Here is a 22,417-nt window from a genome sequence, read left to right as displayed (position 1 = left end):
AGCTAAAAGCTATCAAAAACACCAAAACTTAACACAAAATGGTTAAAACCAATTACTAAGGATCTTAATGAATTAATTGGGTTAAATGAATATGATTACTACTCAAAGGTGCTTAAAACCATTATAATTAGGTCTACAAAATAGCACTTTTTGGTAGTAATCACCTCCTCAAAGACAAACTCGGTGTCTTGGGCGCACTCTGTAGGCGAGACGCGAACAGTTTCGCTTCTTAAATATTCCTCTAGATAAATATATGAATGAGTGGAGAGGAAAACAGAAAGTTGGAAGGTTTAGAAGAACTCTGTGAAAATTGGTAAATTAAGAGTTGAGGGGTGACCTGCTTTTATAGGCCACTAACACAATCCTAACAGGACTTTACTTGTAATCAAAACCACTAACATAGTCCCAATGGTCCCAAGAGTTTGCCAAATGGAATAAAACTAAATTCAAAAAAAATATTTTGAATTTTATAAAAATTAGCCAAGGCCATGCGCGTACGCAGGGGGGCATTAAGGAATTTTGGCCCAACCAACCCAAAGCCCCACTCATTAGGCTAAGGAAAGTGGGCTAGTTTACCCACTAAAGGTATTCCTCTTTTTCCTATGTGGGACAAGCTAAAATACTTAAACCACATTTTTCACATTTACACTCTTCCTACAAACTATACTATTAGGATGTTGTAACATTTACCAGCAAAGGTCAAGAGATAAGCTTATGAAGGTCCTAACTCTCTTCACTTCCATTGATTTCTCCTTCAACAATTTTAAAGGCCAGTTGTCATCAAAAATAGGAAACTTCCCTTTCAATCTTGGACCTCTCCTTCAATCAGTTAGTAGGAAGCATCTCAACAGGTTTGTTGTGATTCCTATAGCAATTCCTAATGAGAAAATTAGAGAAAACAAAAGAAAAATACATAGATTTAATGTGGTTCAATAGAATGCTTACATTCACAGGAACAAGGTTGAAGATTTTCACTACTCCAAAATTAGGGTTACAAGAAATGGTATTTATACTAACCCTCGGGTATTGAGAAATTCCAAAAATACCCCTAAACCGTACACTACCCGAGTGGAACGGAGCAAAACGACGACATTTGCTATTTTTCTTCATATATATCTTTCACTCAATATGAGCCACATACTACAACAATCTCCACCTTGGTGAATATTCACCATTTAGGAAAAAAGAAAAACATAGCTTGGAACTCCACCTGGAACAATAGGTTGGGACATCTCCTATCTAACATATGGAGACATTAATCAAGTTCAAGCAATGCTTGAACTTTTCTATGGTAACAAGTTTTGTCAACATGTTTACTGCATTCTTAGAAGTGTGAAGCTTCTCAAGTAACAATTCACCAGAAGAAACCAATTCCCTGATCTTGTGAAACCTCACATCTATGTGTTTGGTCCTTGCATGATACACCTGGTTCTTTGCCAAATGAATGGCACTCTGATTGTCACAATATAATTGAACTCCACCTTATTGAATACCTAACTTCTTGACCAATCCTGTAAGCCACAATGATTTCTTTATCGCCTTAGCCACTGCCATATATTCTGACTCAGTAGTAAATAGTGCAACCAGAGACTATATCATAGACTTCCAACAAATAGGCCCTCCACCAAGAGTGAATACATAACCTATGGTAGACCTCCTGTCATCCAAGTCTCCTGCATAGTCTGCATCTACATATCCCTCAACTAAAAGATCACTTTGTTGTCTACTGAACATGATGCCATAGTCTGTAGTACCCCTCAAGTATCTAAAGATCCACTTGACTGCATCCCAATGCAAACTTCTCGGATTTGATAGAAACTTGCTCAACACACTAACAGCTTGTGCCAAGTTTGGTCTTATACAAACCATAACATACATCAAGCATCCCACTGCAATTGCAAATGGAACCTTTGATATGTCTTTCACTTCATCATCTATCTTTGGGCACTGATTAGTAGATAATCTAAAATGATTCACCAAAAGTGTACTTACTGGTTTTGCATTATCAATGTTGAACCTCTCCAACACTTTTTAAACATAACTACGCTAAGATAACCATAATCTCCCTGAAGTCCTCTCCCTGTGAATCTCCATCCCAAGAATCTTCTTGGTTGCACCTAAATCATTCATGTCAAACTCTTTGCTCAACAAAGACTTCAACTTATTGACCTCACTCATACTCTTTGCAGCAATTAACATGTCATCCACATAAAGTAATAGAAAAATAAATGAATCATCATCTAGGCTCTTTACATAAACACAACAATCAGACTCACATCTCTTGTAGCCAATCTGGATAATGTAGAAGTCAAATCGCTTGTACCACTATCTTGGGATTGCTTCAACCCATAAAGTGATTTCCTCAATTTACAAACCAAGTGCTCCTGTCAAGGTTGAATGAACCCTTCTAGTTGTACCATGTTGACCGATTCCTCCAAATCACCATGAAGAAAAGTTATCTTTATGTCCATTTGCTCTAACTACGTATCAAAATGTGCTACCAAACCCAACACTGTCCTAATGGAAGTGTGTCTGACCACGGGGGAAAAAATCTCATCATAGTCAACCCTTTTCCTCTATGAGTAACCCTTTGCTACTAAACAAGCTTTGAACTTTTCACCCTCTTTTTCTAAAACTGTTTTTTTTCTTCTTGTACACCCATTTACATCTTATTGCTCTCTTCCTCTCTGGAAGCTCCACCAACTCTCATGTCTAGTTCTTATGTAAAGACTGCATCTCCTCCACCACATCACCCATCCATCTACTTCTCTCTTAGTTGTGTACTGCCTCTTGGAAGGTAGTAGGATCCCTACTACTAGTAATTAGTGCATAAGAAGCCAAATCTTCAAAACCATACCTAGTAGGTGGCCTGATAGTGCGTCTGTGTCTGTCTATGGCTATACTATGATGTTGATCTTCTAAACTAGACCTCCCTACATTCCAAGCATTGTCTTCTATTCCATGGGTCTCTAGTTCCACTTGTATCAGTTGCTCATTTCTGCTACAATTTTTTTACTCTTGTTTCTCTTCTTTTTTAGTACACTATAACATGGTTTCTCATCAAAAACCACATCTCTACTAATCAACACCTTGTTTGCCTTTGGATCTCAGTGCTTGAAGTCTTTCACTCTTTTCTGATACCCCAAAAAAATACATTGTCTAGACTTCACATCAAGCTTCGATCTCTCCTCATTAGGAATGTGTACATAGGTTGGGCACCCAAACACTCTCAAACCAGAGTACTCTACCGCACTTTCTGTCCATACCTCCTCTACTGCTTTCATATCTAATATTGCCATAGGTGACCTGTTGATCAAGTAACATGCCATGTTCACTGCTTCTGACCAGAATTTCTTTTCATGTCTTGTATTCAATTTGAGACAATGAGCTCTTTCAGCTATCGTTATGTTCATCCTTTCTATTACACCATTTTGTTGTAGTGTCTTGTGTACTGTGAAGTGTCTCTTAATCCCATGTTACTCACACAATTTCGTGAACTTTGAATTTGTATACTCGGTACCATTGTCTGACCTGAGGCATTTTATCTTCCTTCCTGTTAGGTTTTCTACTTCAGTTTTCCACAACTTAAACTTGGCAAACGTATCTAACTTATGACGCATTAAGTACACTCAAACCTTTCATGTGTAATCATCAATAAAACTCACAAAATACGTATTTCCTCCCAATGATGCTACCATTACTGGTTCCCAAACATCTGTATGGACATAGTCAAGAAACCTCTCTATCTTGTGTGTGGTTGTCTTAAACTGCACTTTATTCTATTTCCCAAAAACACAATACTTGCATAAATCAAGTTTACATGTTTTGACGCCCTTCAATAGATTTCTCTTAAGAAGCTCCATCATCCCACGCTCACCCAATGACCTAACAGCATATGCCATAAGACTATACTGTATGACTCAGACTCTACGGTTGCAACTCTACCCACAATTGTGGTACCTAACAGTTTATAAATATTTCCTACTTGCTTCTACCCTTTCATCACTGTCATAGCACCTTTACTCACCTTCATTACTCCACTTGTAGACTTGTAACTAAACCCATTACAATTTAAAGTCCCCAATGAAATCAAATTCTTCCTTAAATCAAGTACATGTCTAACATCACACAACGTTCTAACAACACCATCAAACATTTTAATTCTGATATTCCCTATTCCAGCAACTTTACATGAAGTATAGTTACACATAAGAACATAACCAAAATTTACTAATAAGTATGTGTTAAACCAATCTTTATTGGGTTTCATATGATAAGAGCATACTGAATCCAAAATCCAAGAATCTACAAGATGATCTGAACTGGATGAAGCCGATAGCATATCACCATCACCACTCTCTGAGTCTTCTTCTGCCACTACATTCGTAGATTTTGATGAACCCTCTTTATTTTCTATACCCCATTTCTTTTTCTTTGGACAATCTCCTTTCATGTGCCCCATTTTTACGCACTTATAACATTGTATGTCCTTTCTCTTCCTGGATTTAGATTGAGATTTGTTGTTACTTGATTCACTCCGGAACTTGTTTCTCCCACACTCCTGATTTCTCCTTGCCACAAGCCCTTCACCCTGTGAACTCTCATCATTGGTTTTCTTTCTTTGATTAAAACCTAATAGAATACTTGTGATCTCCTCCAATTTGAGAGTTTCTTTTCCCCACATTAGAGTTGTGACCGGATTTTCATACATAGAAGAAGCAAATAGGGAATTCAGTAACATCAATGCATTGTCTTCGTCTTCGAACTTCACATCAACTCGCTTCAAATCACTGATGATATGGTTGACCACGTTGATATGCTGGCTTAGATCTGAGCTCTCTACCATCTTAAGACCATACAATTTCTACTTAAGATACAACTTGTTTGTCAACGACTTAGACGTATACCGACTTTCCAATTTCAACCAAATTGCAAATCGATGATTCCTCATCCATTACATGGTACATCACAACATCAACTAAACAAAGCCTGATAGTTGTCATTGCCTTTACTTCCAAATCCTTCCAATCTATGCCATTCATTCCTTCTGGTTTTTTTCAGAATAATGCCTTCATAATGCCTTGTTGCACTAACAAATCCTTAACCCTCCTCTGTCATAGACCGCAATTCCCAGATTCATCGAACTTGACTATGTCGAACTTTGTAGAAGAAATCCCAAACATCGGAACCTGATGCTTTGATACCAATTGTTGTGATTCCTGCAGCAATTCCTAATGAATAAATGAGAGAAAACAAAATCAAAACACACATATTTAATATGGTTCGGAAAAATGCCTACATTCACAGGAACAGGGTTGAAGATTTTCACTACTCTAAAACTAGGGTTACAAGAAAGGGTATTTATACTAACCATTATTTGACTCCAGCATTTGCCCATTTTTCTCTATATATGTCTTTCACTCAATATGAGCCACATACTACAACAAGATTCCCAACATGAAAGATTTTAAGAAGCTTTTTTTTAAGGCAGCAAAGGATTGTGTAGGCACCCTCTAAGTGTAAGTTGCCAATATGCTACACCACCGAGATTTGATGGCAGCCACTCACAACCTACATTTGATGGTAACCACTCACCACTGACATCTAATAGCAAGCAGTTAGGTTCCAAGATAGAGATTAAATGGGAAGACATAGCTCCTGAAATTGGATTCGTGACAAGGTTAGCAATTGTGTATTGGTCTCTAGTGTTGTGTAAGATATAGAGGAAATGCTACTACAAACATGTTGATAGAATTCTTTCAAGGATTCCCTGTGGGCAAGACCAACGAAGAGCAAGTGGTAGAAGAAGAGCTCACAGAATTCAGAGGTAGAGAATGTAGCACTGGTGCAGAGGGATTTAGTTACTCGTCAAGAGTCTTATTTCCATTAATGCAATCCTATGTTACATAGAAGAAATATTATAAGGTTTTTATTTAATAAAGAATTTAAACTCTAAAACCACTGATTCATGCCTAATTGGTGTCTCAGCTGGTTCGTGTCCAGCTGGTGCTCCTTGATGGCGAGAGTAATCAACAATATTTATAACCTATAACACCATGAACTAGGGTAGCAAATACAAAGCTACTATAGCATAGTGGCTCTAGGATCGTTCCACTGGGAAGGGTACTCAAGTTGAAAATGATACCAATTCAAAGTGAATTGGTGCTGTTTCATTTCAAGATTAGCTTAAGAAATAAAACACAAACTTTGGTTGAAAAAGGTTAAGCTCAGGTTAACAACACGGCAAGTGATGAAAATTACTTAAGAAGAAAAGCATTCCTTGGAGATTCAGGTTTACAGGGGAGGTTCCTCATGCAAAAGCATAGCTCCGATCAGTTGGTTCATTTCCTCACATTAGAGAATTAACATTAAGTCAATTCTCTAACATGTGCTGCATAAATACATCCCTCAATTGGATTTCAGCTCTAATTCTCTCACTGATGCAACTTGCAATGGTTTGAGCCTCTCACTTAGCCTTTACCATTCAAGGTGATCTTTAACCTTGGATTACCCGTCAAAAGCTCGCAAAAGGTAACTAATGGATGTCTCCTAAGAGTCCAAAAGCTTACCAAGTGTTGGCTATTCTAGAAAATCCTACCTTCAAGTCACCTACCAGAGGCTCGCAAGGGGTAAACTAGTGCATCTCCATGGTTAGAGATCACTTGCCTTACCAAGTATTGGCCCAGGTGACTCCAAGGTGTTTTAAGTTAACTAAAAACATTAAAAACCATTCACGGGACACACTCTCTCTTCATTCTTAGCTGAAACCACAAAGCTTCTGATTGATGCACTTGGAACCTTTCCCAGCAACCTTAACTCCAAGGAACTAAAGGTTTAGTTACTCATTCTCTGGGAAAAACTCCTCAGAGAGTGCATAACTAAGTAAAATAAAAATAATACAATCAAATTGATCAGGTAAGGCAAAGCTCAAGCTCTATATATTTCTTCCTTTGAAACTTTTTACAAAAGGTTCAACACTCTAACGCCCTCAGAACAGGCTCCTCGGGCTCTATTTAAACCTAAATTACAATGATAGCTATTACATAGATATTTTTGCCAAATTCCTAACTTATAAACTAAGGAATCCTATCATTGGTGACTTACAAGGAGAATTTGGGCATTTAGGCAACAAAAATCTAATGAAAAATATCTCCTGGTGTCGGTTACAAATATCGGGAAGCACTAAGGACCACTTCGCAGGTGACAAGTGAGGTCTGCGAAATTTCGCAGGTGCACAAGAGGGGCTGCGAAATTTCTTCATAGCAACCAGCTGCTTCAACACCTTCAAAAAGTTGACTTCCATCTTGTGGTGCTTGGCTTCCATCGCGGCGTGAGGCTTCAGGGGAATTCCATAGCACTGTACAAAAGTGTTGCGAAATATCTCGCAACAAAAGGCTGATTCCGCAGCACTTTTCTGAATCCTTTCTTCAGCTTGGAGCGGTTATCTTCCAAAGGCTGTAACTTCCTCATTTCAGCTCCAAATTGCACACGGTTTGAAGCATTGGATTGTTGACTTCCTAAGCTTTCAAATGACATATAGCATGCATAAATTGGACTTCAGGAAGTACTCCAAAATTGGCTGCAGTGACTATCATCAAGAATGCTTCATGGCTGGATTCTCTTTGCTTCCCCTTGCATTTCCACTTTGCTTATGGCAAAAGTGCTTCAAAGCTTTGATTCTTCATACCTCTAAGCTTCCCATTCTTTTCCAAGGATTCCATAAAACTCTCCTCAATCTCATAATGCTTTGGTGATCAAAATACTAACAAAAACACCAAAACTTACACAATTTGATTAGAATTGATTGCAAGGGGCCTTAACATGCTAATTGGGTTAAAAGACACTAACTACTACTCAAAAGTGTTTAAAAGGATTAATTAAAAGCTATCTAATAGCACTTTTTGAGTAGTAATCAACCACTCCACCAAGCTTTTCTACAAATATTTTAGTCATAAAAGTCTTTTTTCAATCATTAAATTATATTTGATTCTAATGAAGTATTACCAAAAGAAAATAAAATATTAACGAAAATTATTTTCTCATATTCATTTATTATATGAATAATGTAAAAAAAAAAAAATCAAATATAACCAGAATTAATTAAAAACTTATACATTTTCAAATTATTTAATCTTTATATTTAAAAGTTAAAATAAGTTAAATGAGTTTGCAATAATATATAAAAATAATTTATTCACTTTAAATTTATTTTTTATTTTCTTTCACACTTTTTCTTTTTCTACTTTTCTTTTCTATTTTCTTTTCCTTACATTTTTATTGAAAATTTTCAAGAACCAAGCATAGTCTTAAACATTCAAAAAATTAGCTAATTTAAAAATATAATATTTCAAATTAAATTTCTTTTACGTATTAAATAAAAAAAATTGTATGTTCTACCTACATGCAGAAAAGCTTTCTATTCAAAATTACAGTCTAAACTATGAGTGATAATTCATATTAGTAGGTCATATTCATATCATGTCAAAGTTTAAGTATTCTACTATATAGTTTAGGAAAAATTGTGTTTTAGACTTAGTTAGACCCAAAAATTAAGTTTTGGTCCATATAAGTTTACTATTTAAACCCAAAACCTAGAGGAAGTGTGAAAATTAAGAAGAAAAATATGAATTTTTTATCTTTCCAAAAATGACTTTTATTGACTATGAAAAAAAAAAAGTAGAAAAACATTAATTTAAATTTTATTTCTTTTGTAAACCCCAACAAAATTTAATTTAATTTAGTGATTTGGAAAAAAAAATACACCTTTTTTCAAAAAAAATAAAAATAAATTATTATTATTATTATTATTTAAAAATCAAACATCTTGGAAAATATATATTTTTAAAATTGTATATATAAAAAATAACTAAAAATTTGTCAAAATTATTTTTTTTTAAATGATATGTTTTTAGAACATATTTTTTAAAAAAAAATAGTTTTCTAAAAATAATAAATTTTCAGAATAATTATTAAAAAAAATTAAGATAAAAAAGTTTGTCAAACATTGTGGTAGAAAATACTCAAAATAGTTTTGAAGGGTATATTGGTCTCTTCACATTTTACATCCTTCCCATTAATTATGCAACTTTTATAGACCAAATCTTAATTTTTGGGCCCAGTTGGTCCAAATTGCAATTATCCCTATAGTTTAACCCAAATCCAACATAAATAACAACTCATGTCAAAAATGTAAACCCAAATACTAATTAATTAGTGAACATGTAATACGTCATGTAATTCATTTAATCCATTTAATAATTTGATCCTCCTGATTAATAATCAAATTGAGTTAGATTTGTATATATCTGTATTATTAATATGTCAATCAAATATATTTATAACCCAATTGACTTATTTATTTAAAAATAAATTTAAAATAAGTAAAATATGAGTTAAATAGTTTAAAGATATAATTAGGTTAGTAGCGGGATTATTAAATTGGTCAATTCGAAACAAATTCATGTTATTGAATTAAAAATTATCTATTTATTAAATGAGTTATGTAAGTTGATACGAATTTGATCCAAACTTATTTATATTCAACCAAAACCTACAAAAAATGTGTTGGATCCATGTCATGTTGAGGAATCATATCAAACTTTAATTTGAGAGGTTCATAAAGTAATCTTAGCTGAAAAGGAGACTTGGTTAAGAATTAAGATGAGTTGGTTGGGTGTGGGCTGTTAAAAAATTCTGAGGCAGGCCTGGCCCATGGTAGAGCTACTGAATGTGGATTATTAAAAATTCTGAGTCTGGCCTGGCCGATAGTAGAGTTGGCTGACCATGGGGTTGCTAAAAATTCTGAGCCTGGTCTGGTCCATACAGGACTCCACTGAGACTGCTAGGCCAACATTTAGCCATGAGGGCCTGAGTTGGGAAAAACTTGGCTGGCTGGATTCGGGTCACAACAACAAATATAGGCCTGATTTGTACAAACTAAGACCAAGTTAAATAGCTAGGCCCATATCCACCCCAATCAACACAGCTCATATTGAGCCTAGGGGCCTCTTTTGGGAAACAGTATTCTAAGGTCTTATTTGCACACTTCTTCTGTGTTTAAAAGATAGAAACTTTTATATATAAAAAGTATTGACTTATCTCATATTTTTAAAATTCACTTTCAAAAATTTTAAAGTTTAAGATAATATAAATGTTTTAATACTCAATTTTATAAAATAGTTTTAAAAACAATTGCATTTTTTCTATTTTTAAAAATAGAAAATAGAAAATAAAAAATAAAAAATAAATCCAAACAAATATTAGCAAACAAATAATATACCATACTAATTAGCAAGGTCTTACAAGTCCTTGTTCTGGAACTACACCTAATTCAACTCTCTTTTCTGTTCCAATTTTCCTTCAACTTTTTCCTAGAATAGAACTGATCTTTGAGTCTTTGGTACTTCTCATCATACATGAGTTCAGATTCTTGGCTATTTCTGTCTCCCCTCACAACAATTTCTAATCAATTTTCTTGTTGGAAAAAATTCCATTTGGGTCTTATCAGGAAAGAGGTTGGCATCCAATCTTCACACAACAAATGGTAAGATTAAATGGAAGGAACAAAGGGGTGAAGAGAAACATGAGTCAAGATCCCATGCGCTCCAGTTTCTAGAGAAAGGGTGGGACCCAATTTAGGCAGGGATTTGATTACCTTGTCTAGAAAACAAAGGGGTTGGACCCATGAAAAGAAATTGGAGGTTGGCAGGTTTTGAATTTTGCTATTTATTGGTTGTTGGCATGTATACACCCAGTCAAGTTTTATTAGGAGATGGTATTTTATTTGGCGCCTGTTGTTAGTGTTTGATTATGGTATTTGAACCACCAATTGGTGTGGGACATCTAGTCCAATTTAATAAGTGTTGAGAATTGAAAGTAATAAAGTTGTTCATCAAATTTACCTTTTGACAAACTTTATGGAATTTCAATTCCAAAGAAGACAAAATGTGTAGCATTCAAGTGTGACAATGTAATTATATAAGTTAGTCCCATGTGTTAGACCCCACATTGAAAATTTTATAATAGCTAAACAACTTTTTTGCACAACATTTCTTAATGAAATTTACGTTTGTCAAAAAGCTTGAATTAAAACAAAAAGAATTTTGAAACTTTTAAACATGCTATTTAATTATTATTCCAGTAATTTTACCATATTTTGTAGACAAAAAATAACTACATTAATATGCATTAAGATAACTCACGATTTACTTTTAAGCCCTATTGGAATTAACTTCTAAAGGCCAAAAATTTCTTTTAAAATTTAATGACAACTTCTTTATTTGTTTAAACAATTTTATGGCATTGTTTTATAAATTAAAATTCAAAAAAATGTTCCTTAGAAACTATGAAACAGGGTTAGTTTGATTAAGAAAAACACCCCAGAGAGGGAGTGAATTAGGTATTTAAAATCTTTTCAAAAATAATTAATTAAAATCAGAAAAAAAAAAAAAAAACTTAAATAAAAGTGCAATAAAGTAAAGAGCAAAGAGAAGAAAAATGTAAATTATTTTTATAGTGGTTTAACAACTCACCTACATCTACTCTCCTAAATCTCCTAACGGAGTGATGATTCCATTACCAAGGCTTCAATCCAAGTCTTCAATGTTTACCAGTAAATTCATCGACTCCAATGGACACTATAATCCCTTCAAGTTTTTCACCAACTTTAAGTTTATATCACTTAAGAAAGAATAAGTAGATGAATTTTTTTATAGTCTCAACCCTAGTACAAATATAGCTCAATACACAAAGAACACTATGATGAACTAAAGGGTGCACTAAAGGATTTGCAAGTTTGGAATAAATTCACTTAATTGAAGAGCTTTGAAAGAAGGAAAGTAAGTGAATATGAAATCAATGCAAGTGCTCTCTTCTTCTTACATGAAAGAAAGTTCTTCAATTCATAGAAAATGACCTCAAGCATCTAAAATAGCATGAAAGGCCTTGATTGATCGAGGACTGTTTGAGTTCTTATTCAATTGATTGACTAGTTGTTGGTGTATTTAATGCATAGCAAGTGATCAATTAACCAATTATTGGTGCATTTAATGCATAGCAAGTGATCCTTGGCATTTTTAATACTCAGCCCATCATACATCAACTACTGAAAAAAAAAATTACAAGCTCAACTAGCTCTCAACTAGGAAAGCCCATAGATTGAGTCAATTTCCTAACCAATTCAATCGATTCTAGGAACCCTTAGCTAGTTGCACCAAAAAGTAGCCAAAATGGTTATGATTTTCGCTTTAAGCCTCTAGTGACTTGTGTATCCCTTCTTAACGCCTTTACAAGTTATTTTTGAAAGAATTAAACCTTAGGTTTTGAGATAAAAATCATGTTCATCTACTTCAAAGATAAATGGTGACTTTTAAGCTTAGGCGATGATGAATAAAAAATAGTTTAGAAGTGCATAAAATTTTTTGAACCTAAGTGCACCAATGAAACTCATCTTATAGAGAAACCTAGACAACTTGAGTCTTCAAGTGATCCATTTCTTCATGACTTTTGGATTTTGCACAAAGGTACTTGAGCTTCCTTTACAAATCATCATTGAAACCTAAAAACTTCACTTGATTTGAACTTGTTAGTATATTTAACCTTGTTTTGGAACCATTAAAATATAATTAAGAGAATATTTGTGCTAACAATCTCCCCCATTTTTTATAATGACAAAACTAGGTTATCTAGGAATGAGAAAAAGAAGATTTCCCCCTCAAACTATTCATAAACGAAATCAAGTAAAGCTCAAAGAATCTGGATAGATCTCACAACTAGTTAAATAATACCATTTACCAAAACCTCAATAAGGAACAAGTACATTAGCACTTGTGAATAGATCATGATATCCATACAATATTAATTATCATCATCAAGATATCAAACTATAGTTAGGATAAATAGAATATCAAAATATTCAACATGAGTAATAAGCACATATCCAAGTATCCAAAACAAGATCATGTCATAATATCCAAAAGATATTATCAATGTTAGGAAGTGTCTTCCTTTTTGTAAAGAAAATTATATAGAATATTTCTAGGTTGATATATTATTGTAATATTAGACTTCCTTATACAATAAGGAAGGTTGTTGGAAATATCTCTATAAATATTCTAAGTCATGAGGGGAAAAAGTTATGAGATGGAGATGGACCTATAGAGATTATACGAGGTGGATAGAGATGTGAGGAAGAACGGAAGGTACCCGATGGAGTGAGAGGGCTTATAGTAAGGTATGAATACAAGGAGTGGGGAAACATGGGATGTTTCGGGAACCCAATAGTTGTATCTGGTTCTGTCCTCTGTAATATTCTCTATTGTATAATGGAATCATTATCTCTCATCCGTGGACGTAGGTATGGTTGGCCGAACCACGTTAAAACCTCGTGTACCGTATGTGTGATTGTTTTATCTTTGTGGTCTTGAACTAACATTGTTGGCATCAGAGCTTTCGTTGGCACTACAACTAGTATCAGAGCTTGGGTAGAAGATTTCTGGAAGAGTAAAAGATCACAAAGCACACAAGATGAAAACAAAAGGAATTTTCACTGAAGATGGAGTCGATTGCTCTTTCGTGGTGATATGATACAAAAAGGTTTGTGTCATGGAGAGATTGAAGATTAACTTCATGGAATTTGGTCCAAGGTGGAGATTGTTAGGAAGTGTCCCAATTTCCTAATTAGTATAGATTCATTTTTGTAAAGAATATTATATAGAATATTTCTAGGTTGATATATTATTGTAATATTAGACTTCCTTATAGAATAAGGAAGATTGTTGGAAATATCTCTATAAATATTCTAGGTCATGAGGAGAAAAAGTTATGAGATGGAGATAGACTTGTAAAGACTATACGAGGTGGATAGAGATGTGAGGAAGAATGGGAGGTACCCGATGAAGCGAGAGGGCTCGTAGTAAGGTATGGATACAAGGAGTGGGGAAACATGGGATGTTTTGGGAACCCAATAGTTGTATTCTGTTCTGTCATCTATAATATTATCTATTGTGTAGTGGAATCATTATCTCTCATCCGTGGACGTAGGCATGGTTGGCCGAACCACGTTAAAACCTCATGTACCGTATGTGTGATTGTTTTATCTTTGTGTTCTTGAACTAACATTGTTGGCATCAGAGCTTTCGTTGGCACTACAATCAAAACTAGGACTACTCATCCTAGTTCTAGTGGGACTCTTCATGATAGGTTATGGCACCAACTACTCCTGCTAAGACTATAAGTCATACTCAAACTACAAATACAATTACAATATGAATAAGACTCTTATGCATATTAGGGTCATAATTCCACTTTGAGTTCAACTCTTCATGTTGCTACCATATGCATCTATATATAGCTCATGTGTCTTCCAAGCTCTCTTTTGGTTTAGACATCTGAGTCACATCCATGTCGAGGCTACATGCCATTGCACTCATCATGTTATTTTTGTGTGTGCCCATAGGAACAACTCTTATACATGCTAAGCCTTCTTCTCATTTAATTCTTATCCATGCCTAGACAACCAACTATCCCTATGCTCATGCCCTATGTCGTTGTACTCATGGGTTGCATCTCATCCTGGCTCCTTGCCCATGGCTGTATGCTTTAGAAAAGGTTAATACCACCCCTTGCTCATGTTTGAAGCCCACGTTTCTTCCTATTGATGCTATGGCACCATGCCACATCCCATTCTTTCTTGGTATAGCAACAAGTCATGGCATTGTGCCTATGACTCCTTATTCATGCACAAGGCATTGCACCCCTTGTGTATAGCATCCTATACTATGTCGTGAGTCGACTTCGTTGTTATCTATGCCACATCCAAGCAACAAGCCATGGCATTGGGCCCATGGCTCTTCAAGCCACCCCACACAAGGCATTACGCCCTTATACTGTCATCAGGAGGAGAGTTCACATCACTCCCTATGTCATTACCGCCACAAGTTGCACACCACCACATGTCATAGAGCCCATGTGTGGGTGCCAACAAGGCTTGCCCCATGTGCCTTACTCATGTCGAAAGCCTTACACTAAGGCCTCTAGGTGTGGCCATGCCCAAGCCACCATGCTTTACCTTGAGTCACCTACTTGCCCCTCCCTCCCCTCCTTAAATAGTTTTAGGTCATTTGAAAGTTTTTAGAGGAAACATCACTTATTCTTGAGGAGAAAATACAAGACCTATTATGCGTATGCCCCATGCTTACACATGAACTATTGTGTGTGGGACTTATTGTGTGCACACCTCATGCATTAACTACTCACATTCACCTAAGTGTTGTCACCTTTTTGCCTATTTGATGCCACAAACCCTTCATTACCTTGTAGTTTCCCTAAGGGCTTCCCTCATGGGTGTAAGGTGTTTACCCATGAGACCTTTAACGTCGTATGGTCCATGTCAAGGGGCTAATAATAATCTTACACCCATAACCCATATTGGTGTTGTTTCATTTTCTCCATCTCTCACCCTTCGTAATGGCCTTTATGTGTCCAACTTAGCATAATAGAGCAAGTAGATCGCTCATTTTATGATTTAGGACCTTTATTACTTTGTTTCTTTGCACTTTGATTTAGTTGTTGTATTGCTAACACAATGGTCTCAATTTTTGGTTGCCTTATCCAACCACATCTTGTTGCCTTTCTTCTTGTAAAATGAGAAAATATGCTCAATTCACATTAGAAAAAGGGTTCATAAGCAAAATTTGTCCATGTACAACAAAATATGATTTATTTAGACCCATTAATAATTGAATGAGATGGTATTACTATTGATAATCTACCAAGGCCTTTTTTGCTAAGCACATATATGTGGAAAAAAAATTGCAAATTTGCAAGTTCATCCCATAAAGCTTTTAGTCGAGTATAATTGGTAACAATAGAAAGTTGTTCTTGTCTTAGAGAGATAATTTCTCTCTCAATTTGAAGAAAGCGAAGGGTACTGAGTTGAAAAAAACGCTCCTTTAGATCAGACCAAATTTTGACTCTAATATCTACATAAATAACATTATTGGCAAAATCTTGAGATAAAGAATTGAGGATCTAAGTTATCATATTGTTGTAATGATTCCACATATCATAGGTTGAATCCGTTGAAGAGGGTTTTGTGGTCGATCCATCAATGAAGCCCACTTTGTTCTTTGAACTCAAGGCTATAAGCATAGCCCTACTCCTAGTTGAGTAGTTTTCACTCAATGTTTTCAGAACTAAACTCATTGAACCACAAAAATTAGCGACTGTAGTTTGGTCGGTCTAGTGTTTGAAGCGATGGTTGAACTACAATCGAACTGATAATCTTATAAATATATCATTTACATTATTAAAATTTAAAATAATTATAAATTTTTAGATTATATATAAAGTAATTAAAAATAATAATATTCATTTTTCATTTTTGATATTATCAAATAAATTATGAATAAATATAAATTTATTATTATTTTAAATTTTATAAAATAATATATATAACATTTAAATATGAAGAATATATTAAAATAGAAGATAATTATTTTATTTATATTTATTTTACTTATAATATATTATTTTACTCATATTTTTTAAAATACTATTTATTGTAAAAAAATTAAAATAATTATGATATTTTATTTTGGGTTTGAAACATTTTAATATAATAATTATTAGCAACAAAGTGGTCCCCATCCCATCTCATGATCAATTATGGTTGGGCTTCCGTCGACCTTACCACATCAAAAGCACACTAGTATGAGGAGGCCTTTAAATTCAAATGGGAATGCTTTTGAATTCTCCATTGCACGATTAGTTAAACAACCAAGACAGCCCAAAGTGGAGCCTAGTAGGAGCCTCATATTATGGCTAGGCTTCCATTGACCTTAATAATGTGAAATGAGCTTCCACCTACTCTTTTGCCAAGGAAAGAAAAAGGTTTGGCCAACCTAGAACTAGCAAACCGGTTCATCGTCAAAAGGTTGAACTATTAATTTGTTCGATTCAAGGTTGATTCAATGTGTACTTTGGCCCAAAGGTTGGACTAAACTAGATTAAGCTCCGATCAACGGTTTGACCAATTAGACCGGCTAGTTTGGTCTAATTTTTAAAATATTTTTTTCACCCATTAAAGGTTATGACAAAAGGTTAATGAACTAAGACATCCTTCTTTAACTTTGTAAACCATCATTTTTTTTTTTTTTTTTGAGAAAATCATTTTCTAAATCAATACACATAACCACTAAATACAATTATTACTATCTCAAATAACCTTCTAAGAAAATCTTTGTATTGGATAAAATTACCCTTATAAATAAATATGGTCAAAGAATCCAAATCATTTATAATTAATTATTCATGTCGTAACCATGAATCATTATTGATAACAACCTTGTTAGTGCTAGGACTAATATTCTATTACAACAAACGTGGCACATTAAAAAATTTAGTCTTCTTCTCATATAACAAGAATACATGTAAAGTATTTTTAAAATCGCCCCATTGCCATGATATTATAATGAAATCAAAATAAAAAACATTTTAAAAAGTTAATGAGAAAAAAATTATAATAAATTTTATAATTTTCATGAATATTTTAAAATCAATCAACAAAAAAAGAAAGAAAAGAAATTGTATAATAAAACAGATTAGGATAATAATCTTGAGTTTACTCCATATAGTGAAAAATAAGTTATTTAGGGTACGTTTGAAAATTGCTTTGAAAAACACTTTTCTATTCTCCGAAATAAAAAACACAGAAAACATGTTTAATATCAAAAAACTGTTTTATGTTTTATATTCTATAGAACAAAAAATATAATATTTTTAAATAATATCTTTTAGTTGTTTTATGATGATTTCACTTATTTTTTAAGGATGGTTTTAAAAAATAATTATACAAACATATTGAATGATTAAAAATAAAACACTACTGTGGACCCCGCATTTCGGCTCATGCGTTTCCCCACTTGATGGCGAACTCGATTTTTATTTGAAAATTTGATTTTATTTATTGTTTGAAAAAAGACTTGGAGTCGCCACTTATTTTTGTTTTATTTTTTAAAGGGTAAACAAAATAAGAAAGAAAAACCCTAAGTGTGACTCCTTGTTTTGAAAAAGGTGGTCTGTGAAAAACCGGATCGGGTTCGGGGGTCATGTTACTTATCGGGAAGGTACGGTAAAGACCGTAACACCCCTCTAAGTCCCTAAAGACGGGTCTCTACTAATAAAATGAAGCAATCATGGCAATTGATAAGTAAATCAATGAATACCCAAAGTGATCATGCACGTATGAGAGTTTGAATATGCATAGACAATTACCAGAGTGAAAGTAGGTGCGTACCTAGGCAACAAGCCACCATGCGCTATCAAGAGAGAGGTTAGTGCACAATTAAGGAATAATTTCAAGCATGTCATAGAGCATAATAAGATCAATCATGCATGGCAATTAAATTAATCAATCAATCAATTCTAAAGTCACTTATGTGGGGCCCCCACCAAAGCCCGTTTATTTTTGCATGAATTAATTCCATAAACTCCATTACTCGGAATTACGAGATTGAATCTATGCTTATTTTAAAACATTTTAAAAAACAAAAAGAGTTGTGAAAATTGCTTGCCAAAAAGAAAGATGACAGCAAAATTTTACTGGAAATGGGACTCTTGGGTGATCTTAAAAATTCTAAGGATGAAAGATAGGATGCTTTGAAATGATTTAAAAAAAAAAAGAAGTTATAAAACGAGGATCCAGACATGCCTGACGGGGGAAGTTGAATCGCCTTCTTCTCCCATCCGGCGTCAAGCGCCGAATGTGAGATATCCGGAGAAGACGGAACGTTGGTCGGACAGAATTCCGGATGCGAGACATCCGGAGAAGGTGGAACGTCGGCGGACAGAATTCCGGATGTGAGACATCCGGAGAAGGGGGAATGTCGACAGACATAATTCCGGATGCGAGGCATCCAGAGAAAGTGGAATGTCGGCCGAACAGGATTTCGGATGTGAGACATCCGGAGAAGGTGGAATGTCAGCCGGATAGAATTCCGGATGTGAGGCATCCGGAGAAGGTGAAATGTCGGCTGGACAGGATTCCGGATGTGAGGCATCCAGAGAAGGTGGAATGTCGGCCGGATAGAATTCCGGATGTGAGACATCCGAAGAAGGGTGTGACGATAAATAAATAAATAAAGAAATGCAGGCACGACTCCACAAATCAAAAGCATGTGATGAATCTTCTCTCAAAATTTTCCAGAACAGAAAGAATGAGTAAGTATACTCCAGGCATCGAGGATAACCCACAAACAATCAAGAAACAGAGGAGAGCAGTTTAAAATAGTCGGTGTAAACAAGTTGAAAGCCAAGTTAGAAATCAAGCACAATATGGAGGCAAACGAACTCAGATTCCATAAGAACATAATAAAATCTCCAATGCTCGCATCCAAACACCAAAAATAGAATCTTATCGATATCCAAAAACAAAATAGAGAAGGTAATGAACAAGGTCCATACTTGAAAAGCTTCCTCGCATATCTAAGCTCACCTGACTTCGAGCCCTGTTTTCTGATCCCTCTTCGAAGATGCCCAGATCAAGACCTCTTTTCCCCAAAAAACTACCTCCCCAACTCTCCCTCTTCCTCCTTTTCAAATATCTCCAGCCAAACACCAGGAAAACTTCAATGCTCTCCTCCCCTCACTCACTAAAACCAAGCTCTCTCTCAAAAAATCCTCTTTTCTTTCTCCTTCTCCCTTCCTTTTTTCCTTTTCCTCTCCTGCCCTCCTCCGCAAGTCACTCTTCTGCCCTCCTATTCACCGGTCAGCAAGCATGGCTTGCCCAACCACTCTTCCCGCTGCTGCACGCCTCATGCAGACGGCCTCCTGCTCTCAGCTCGGGGTCCCCTACCTCTACAGTCTGCAGCTTTCCAAATCCCCTTTACAAGTGTCGAATTCTGATAGCTCCTCAAAGCACTAACATGATTCTCTGTCAACCTCTCCAAAGACGCCACGTGGTCTCCCGGGATCGTGCCACCTAACCAAATAACCTTCATGAAAGGTGAGAAAGAAAGTGCCCCAAAATGGGGGTCTACAACTACATACAAAAATACTATGTTTTAAAAATATTAAAAATATTTTAGGTTTTCAAATAGATTTTTATTTTATAAAAATGAGAAAACAATTTTTAAAACTATTTTTAAAAATTAATTTTTAAAATAATTATCAAAGATACCCTTATATTTTGGCCAGAGACAATTATTTTATAGTAGATGTGTCTTAAATAAGATTTAAAAACTATAAAGCATTGTTATATTAGTAAATGATTCGCATGGAAAAGTCAAGTAAAATCCAAAATCATCTCCCCATATTCACAAAATCCAAACCCCACTTCAAAGCTGAATCCAATCCCTCTTAAACAACTAGCAGACCAAGTGCAGCTATACCTACTTCATCTGTCCTCTATCCCCAATTTTCCTTCAACTTTGTCCCTAAAATTCAACCTCTGGAATTGTTTTTCTTTGAATTGAACCGTTGGGATTCTCCTGGCAGGACTTCCACTCTTCCATGATTTTGCCCTCGTAATAATTCCCAACCAAGCTTCTTTCTCAAGGCAGAGAATCCACTGGGGTTTTCGAATGGAGGAAGTCAAGCATCTAATCTTTATACTAAGAACCTAAAAAATTAAGAATTTTGTTGAGTCTTGAATCCGTGTGTTGAAAAGGGGATGATTCACATTGCAGCAGCCCAGCATCTTTCAGATCCCATTATTTTATATATAAGTTAATTTCTATATTTTATATTTAATAAATTTTAAAAATATTTTTAATCTTTTTAATACTTAAAAAATAATAATTTTTAAGAATTAGAAAATTTTAAATATTTCTCAAATCAATATTAAATAAACTTTTAATCTCATTATTGATATATATATTTTTTTATTTATACTTATTTTATTTATTTATATTATTATTTAATAATTTAAATTTCTAATAAACGAAAAAGCGTGAAATGCGTAAGGAGACTCCTGAGTGAGGAAGAGGAGGCATGGGTTCAAAACTCGGGAAAGAAGGGTGGGACCACTTTAAGTGATATTTTGATGAACTTTTCAAGATATCAAAGGAGGTGGGCCCATTAAAAGAACTAGTCGATGGCACGTCTTCAGTCTTGCTGGCTAATGATTTCTTTTATATTGGAGTTTTGTGCACATACCTCGAGACTACTTTATGCGTCCATTATGGCATTTGAACTACCAATTTGGTGTGGGCCACGTGGTTGGACAATCCACCATACTCTTAAAATGCTAATAAGGGTATATTGTTTTAAATATATAATTTAAGGAGAGGATTTTCCAATATTTTAACAAATATGATAAATATGATCAGCTTAAAAAAATAATAATAAGAATATAAATGAGATAATCACGTAAAAAAAAATCCAATTATTGCATCTTTTTATTAACTTCTCAAACTATATATTAAAATATAAGTATTAATGTTACATACCAAACTTTGGTATATAAATTCAAAAAGAGGATAAAAATTCCAGACTGGGGCATGGCACGTGGAAAGGGTAAAAGGACGGACCATTTTGGTACTAATTCTTCAATGAACTTTTTGACAAATCCTATTTGGAGGTTTTTTTATTTATTTTTATTTTTTGAAATAAAAACTGAAATATTAAAGCACTGGACCAATTCAGACCCATGGCTGAATCACCCACGAATTTAATGATTCTGACAAGACTATCAAAACCCATGGCTGAATCTCGAAGTCCTGGTATGACATTGCTGATAACTCAATAAAAATAAATAAATAAATAAAAATGTTTAAGATTGTTTTGAATCTTAGTTCACACTTTGAGGATTGACATTCAGATGGATGGAAAAAGGTTGCACCACCGCCACGTTCCACTCATGTTATCATGATCATGCTTTATGTTGTGGTGGGGAGACGCCCAACAGAGCAAACCTCTTTTTCTTCTTCCATTTATCTTCCCTTTTTTTATTTTTCTTTATTTATTTATTTATCCTCAACGTGTCAAGAGTGTCGTTGAAAAAGTACAAGATTATTGTAAGTTTAAAATAACGTTATTTAATTATAGTAAATTTAACCGTTGAGGTAACTCGTGATAGCCTTACAAAATAGTCAAATCGAGTCATATAATGAACTTCATCTAATATAGGGCTTGTAGCTTAGGCGGGTGGTTTAGATGGTGTTATTTCCACGTTAAAATTAAGTGGGTGGCCCACTAACCCAATGTTTAGCCAATTAAAAAAATGGAGAATTGTGTTTTGGGTCCAACTGGACCCAAAAGTTAACATTTGATTCATATATCATGTATATTTAAGCCCAATACCCAAACAAAGTATGAAAATTAAGATGAAGGATATTATCCTTCATTAATCCCTAAAATACCCTTAACCCTTATATAGGCACAAGTGAGTGTGAATTTTAATTTTTTTATATATTTTTTT

Source organism: Vitis riparia, unplaced genomic scaffold, assembly GCF_004353265.1.
Source record: "Vitis riparia cultivar Riparia Gloire de Montpellier isolate 1030 unplaced genomic scaffold, EGFV_Vit.rip_1.0 scaffold786_pilon_pilon, whole genome shotgun sequence".
NCBI lineage: Eukaryota > Viridiplantae > Streptophyta > Magnoliopsida > Vitales > Vitaceae > Vitis > Vitis riparia.
Note: the sequence above shows the minus strand (reverse complement) of the source record.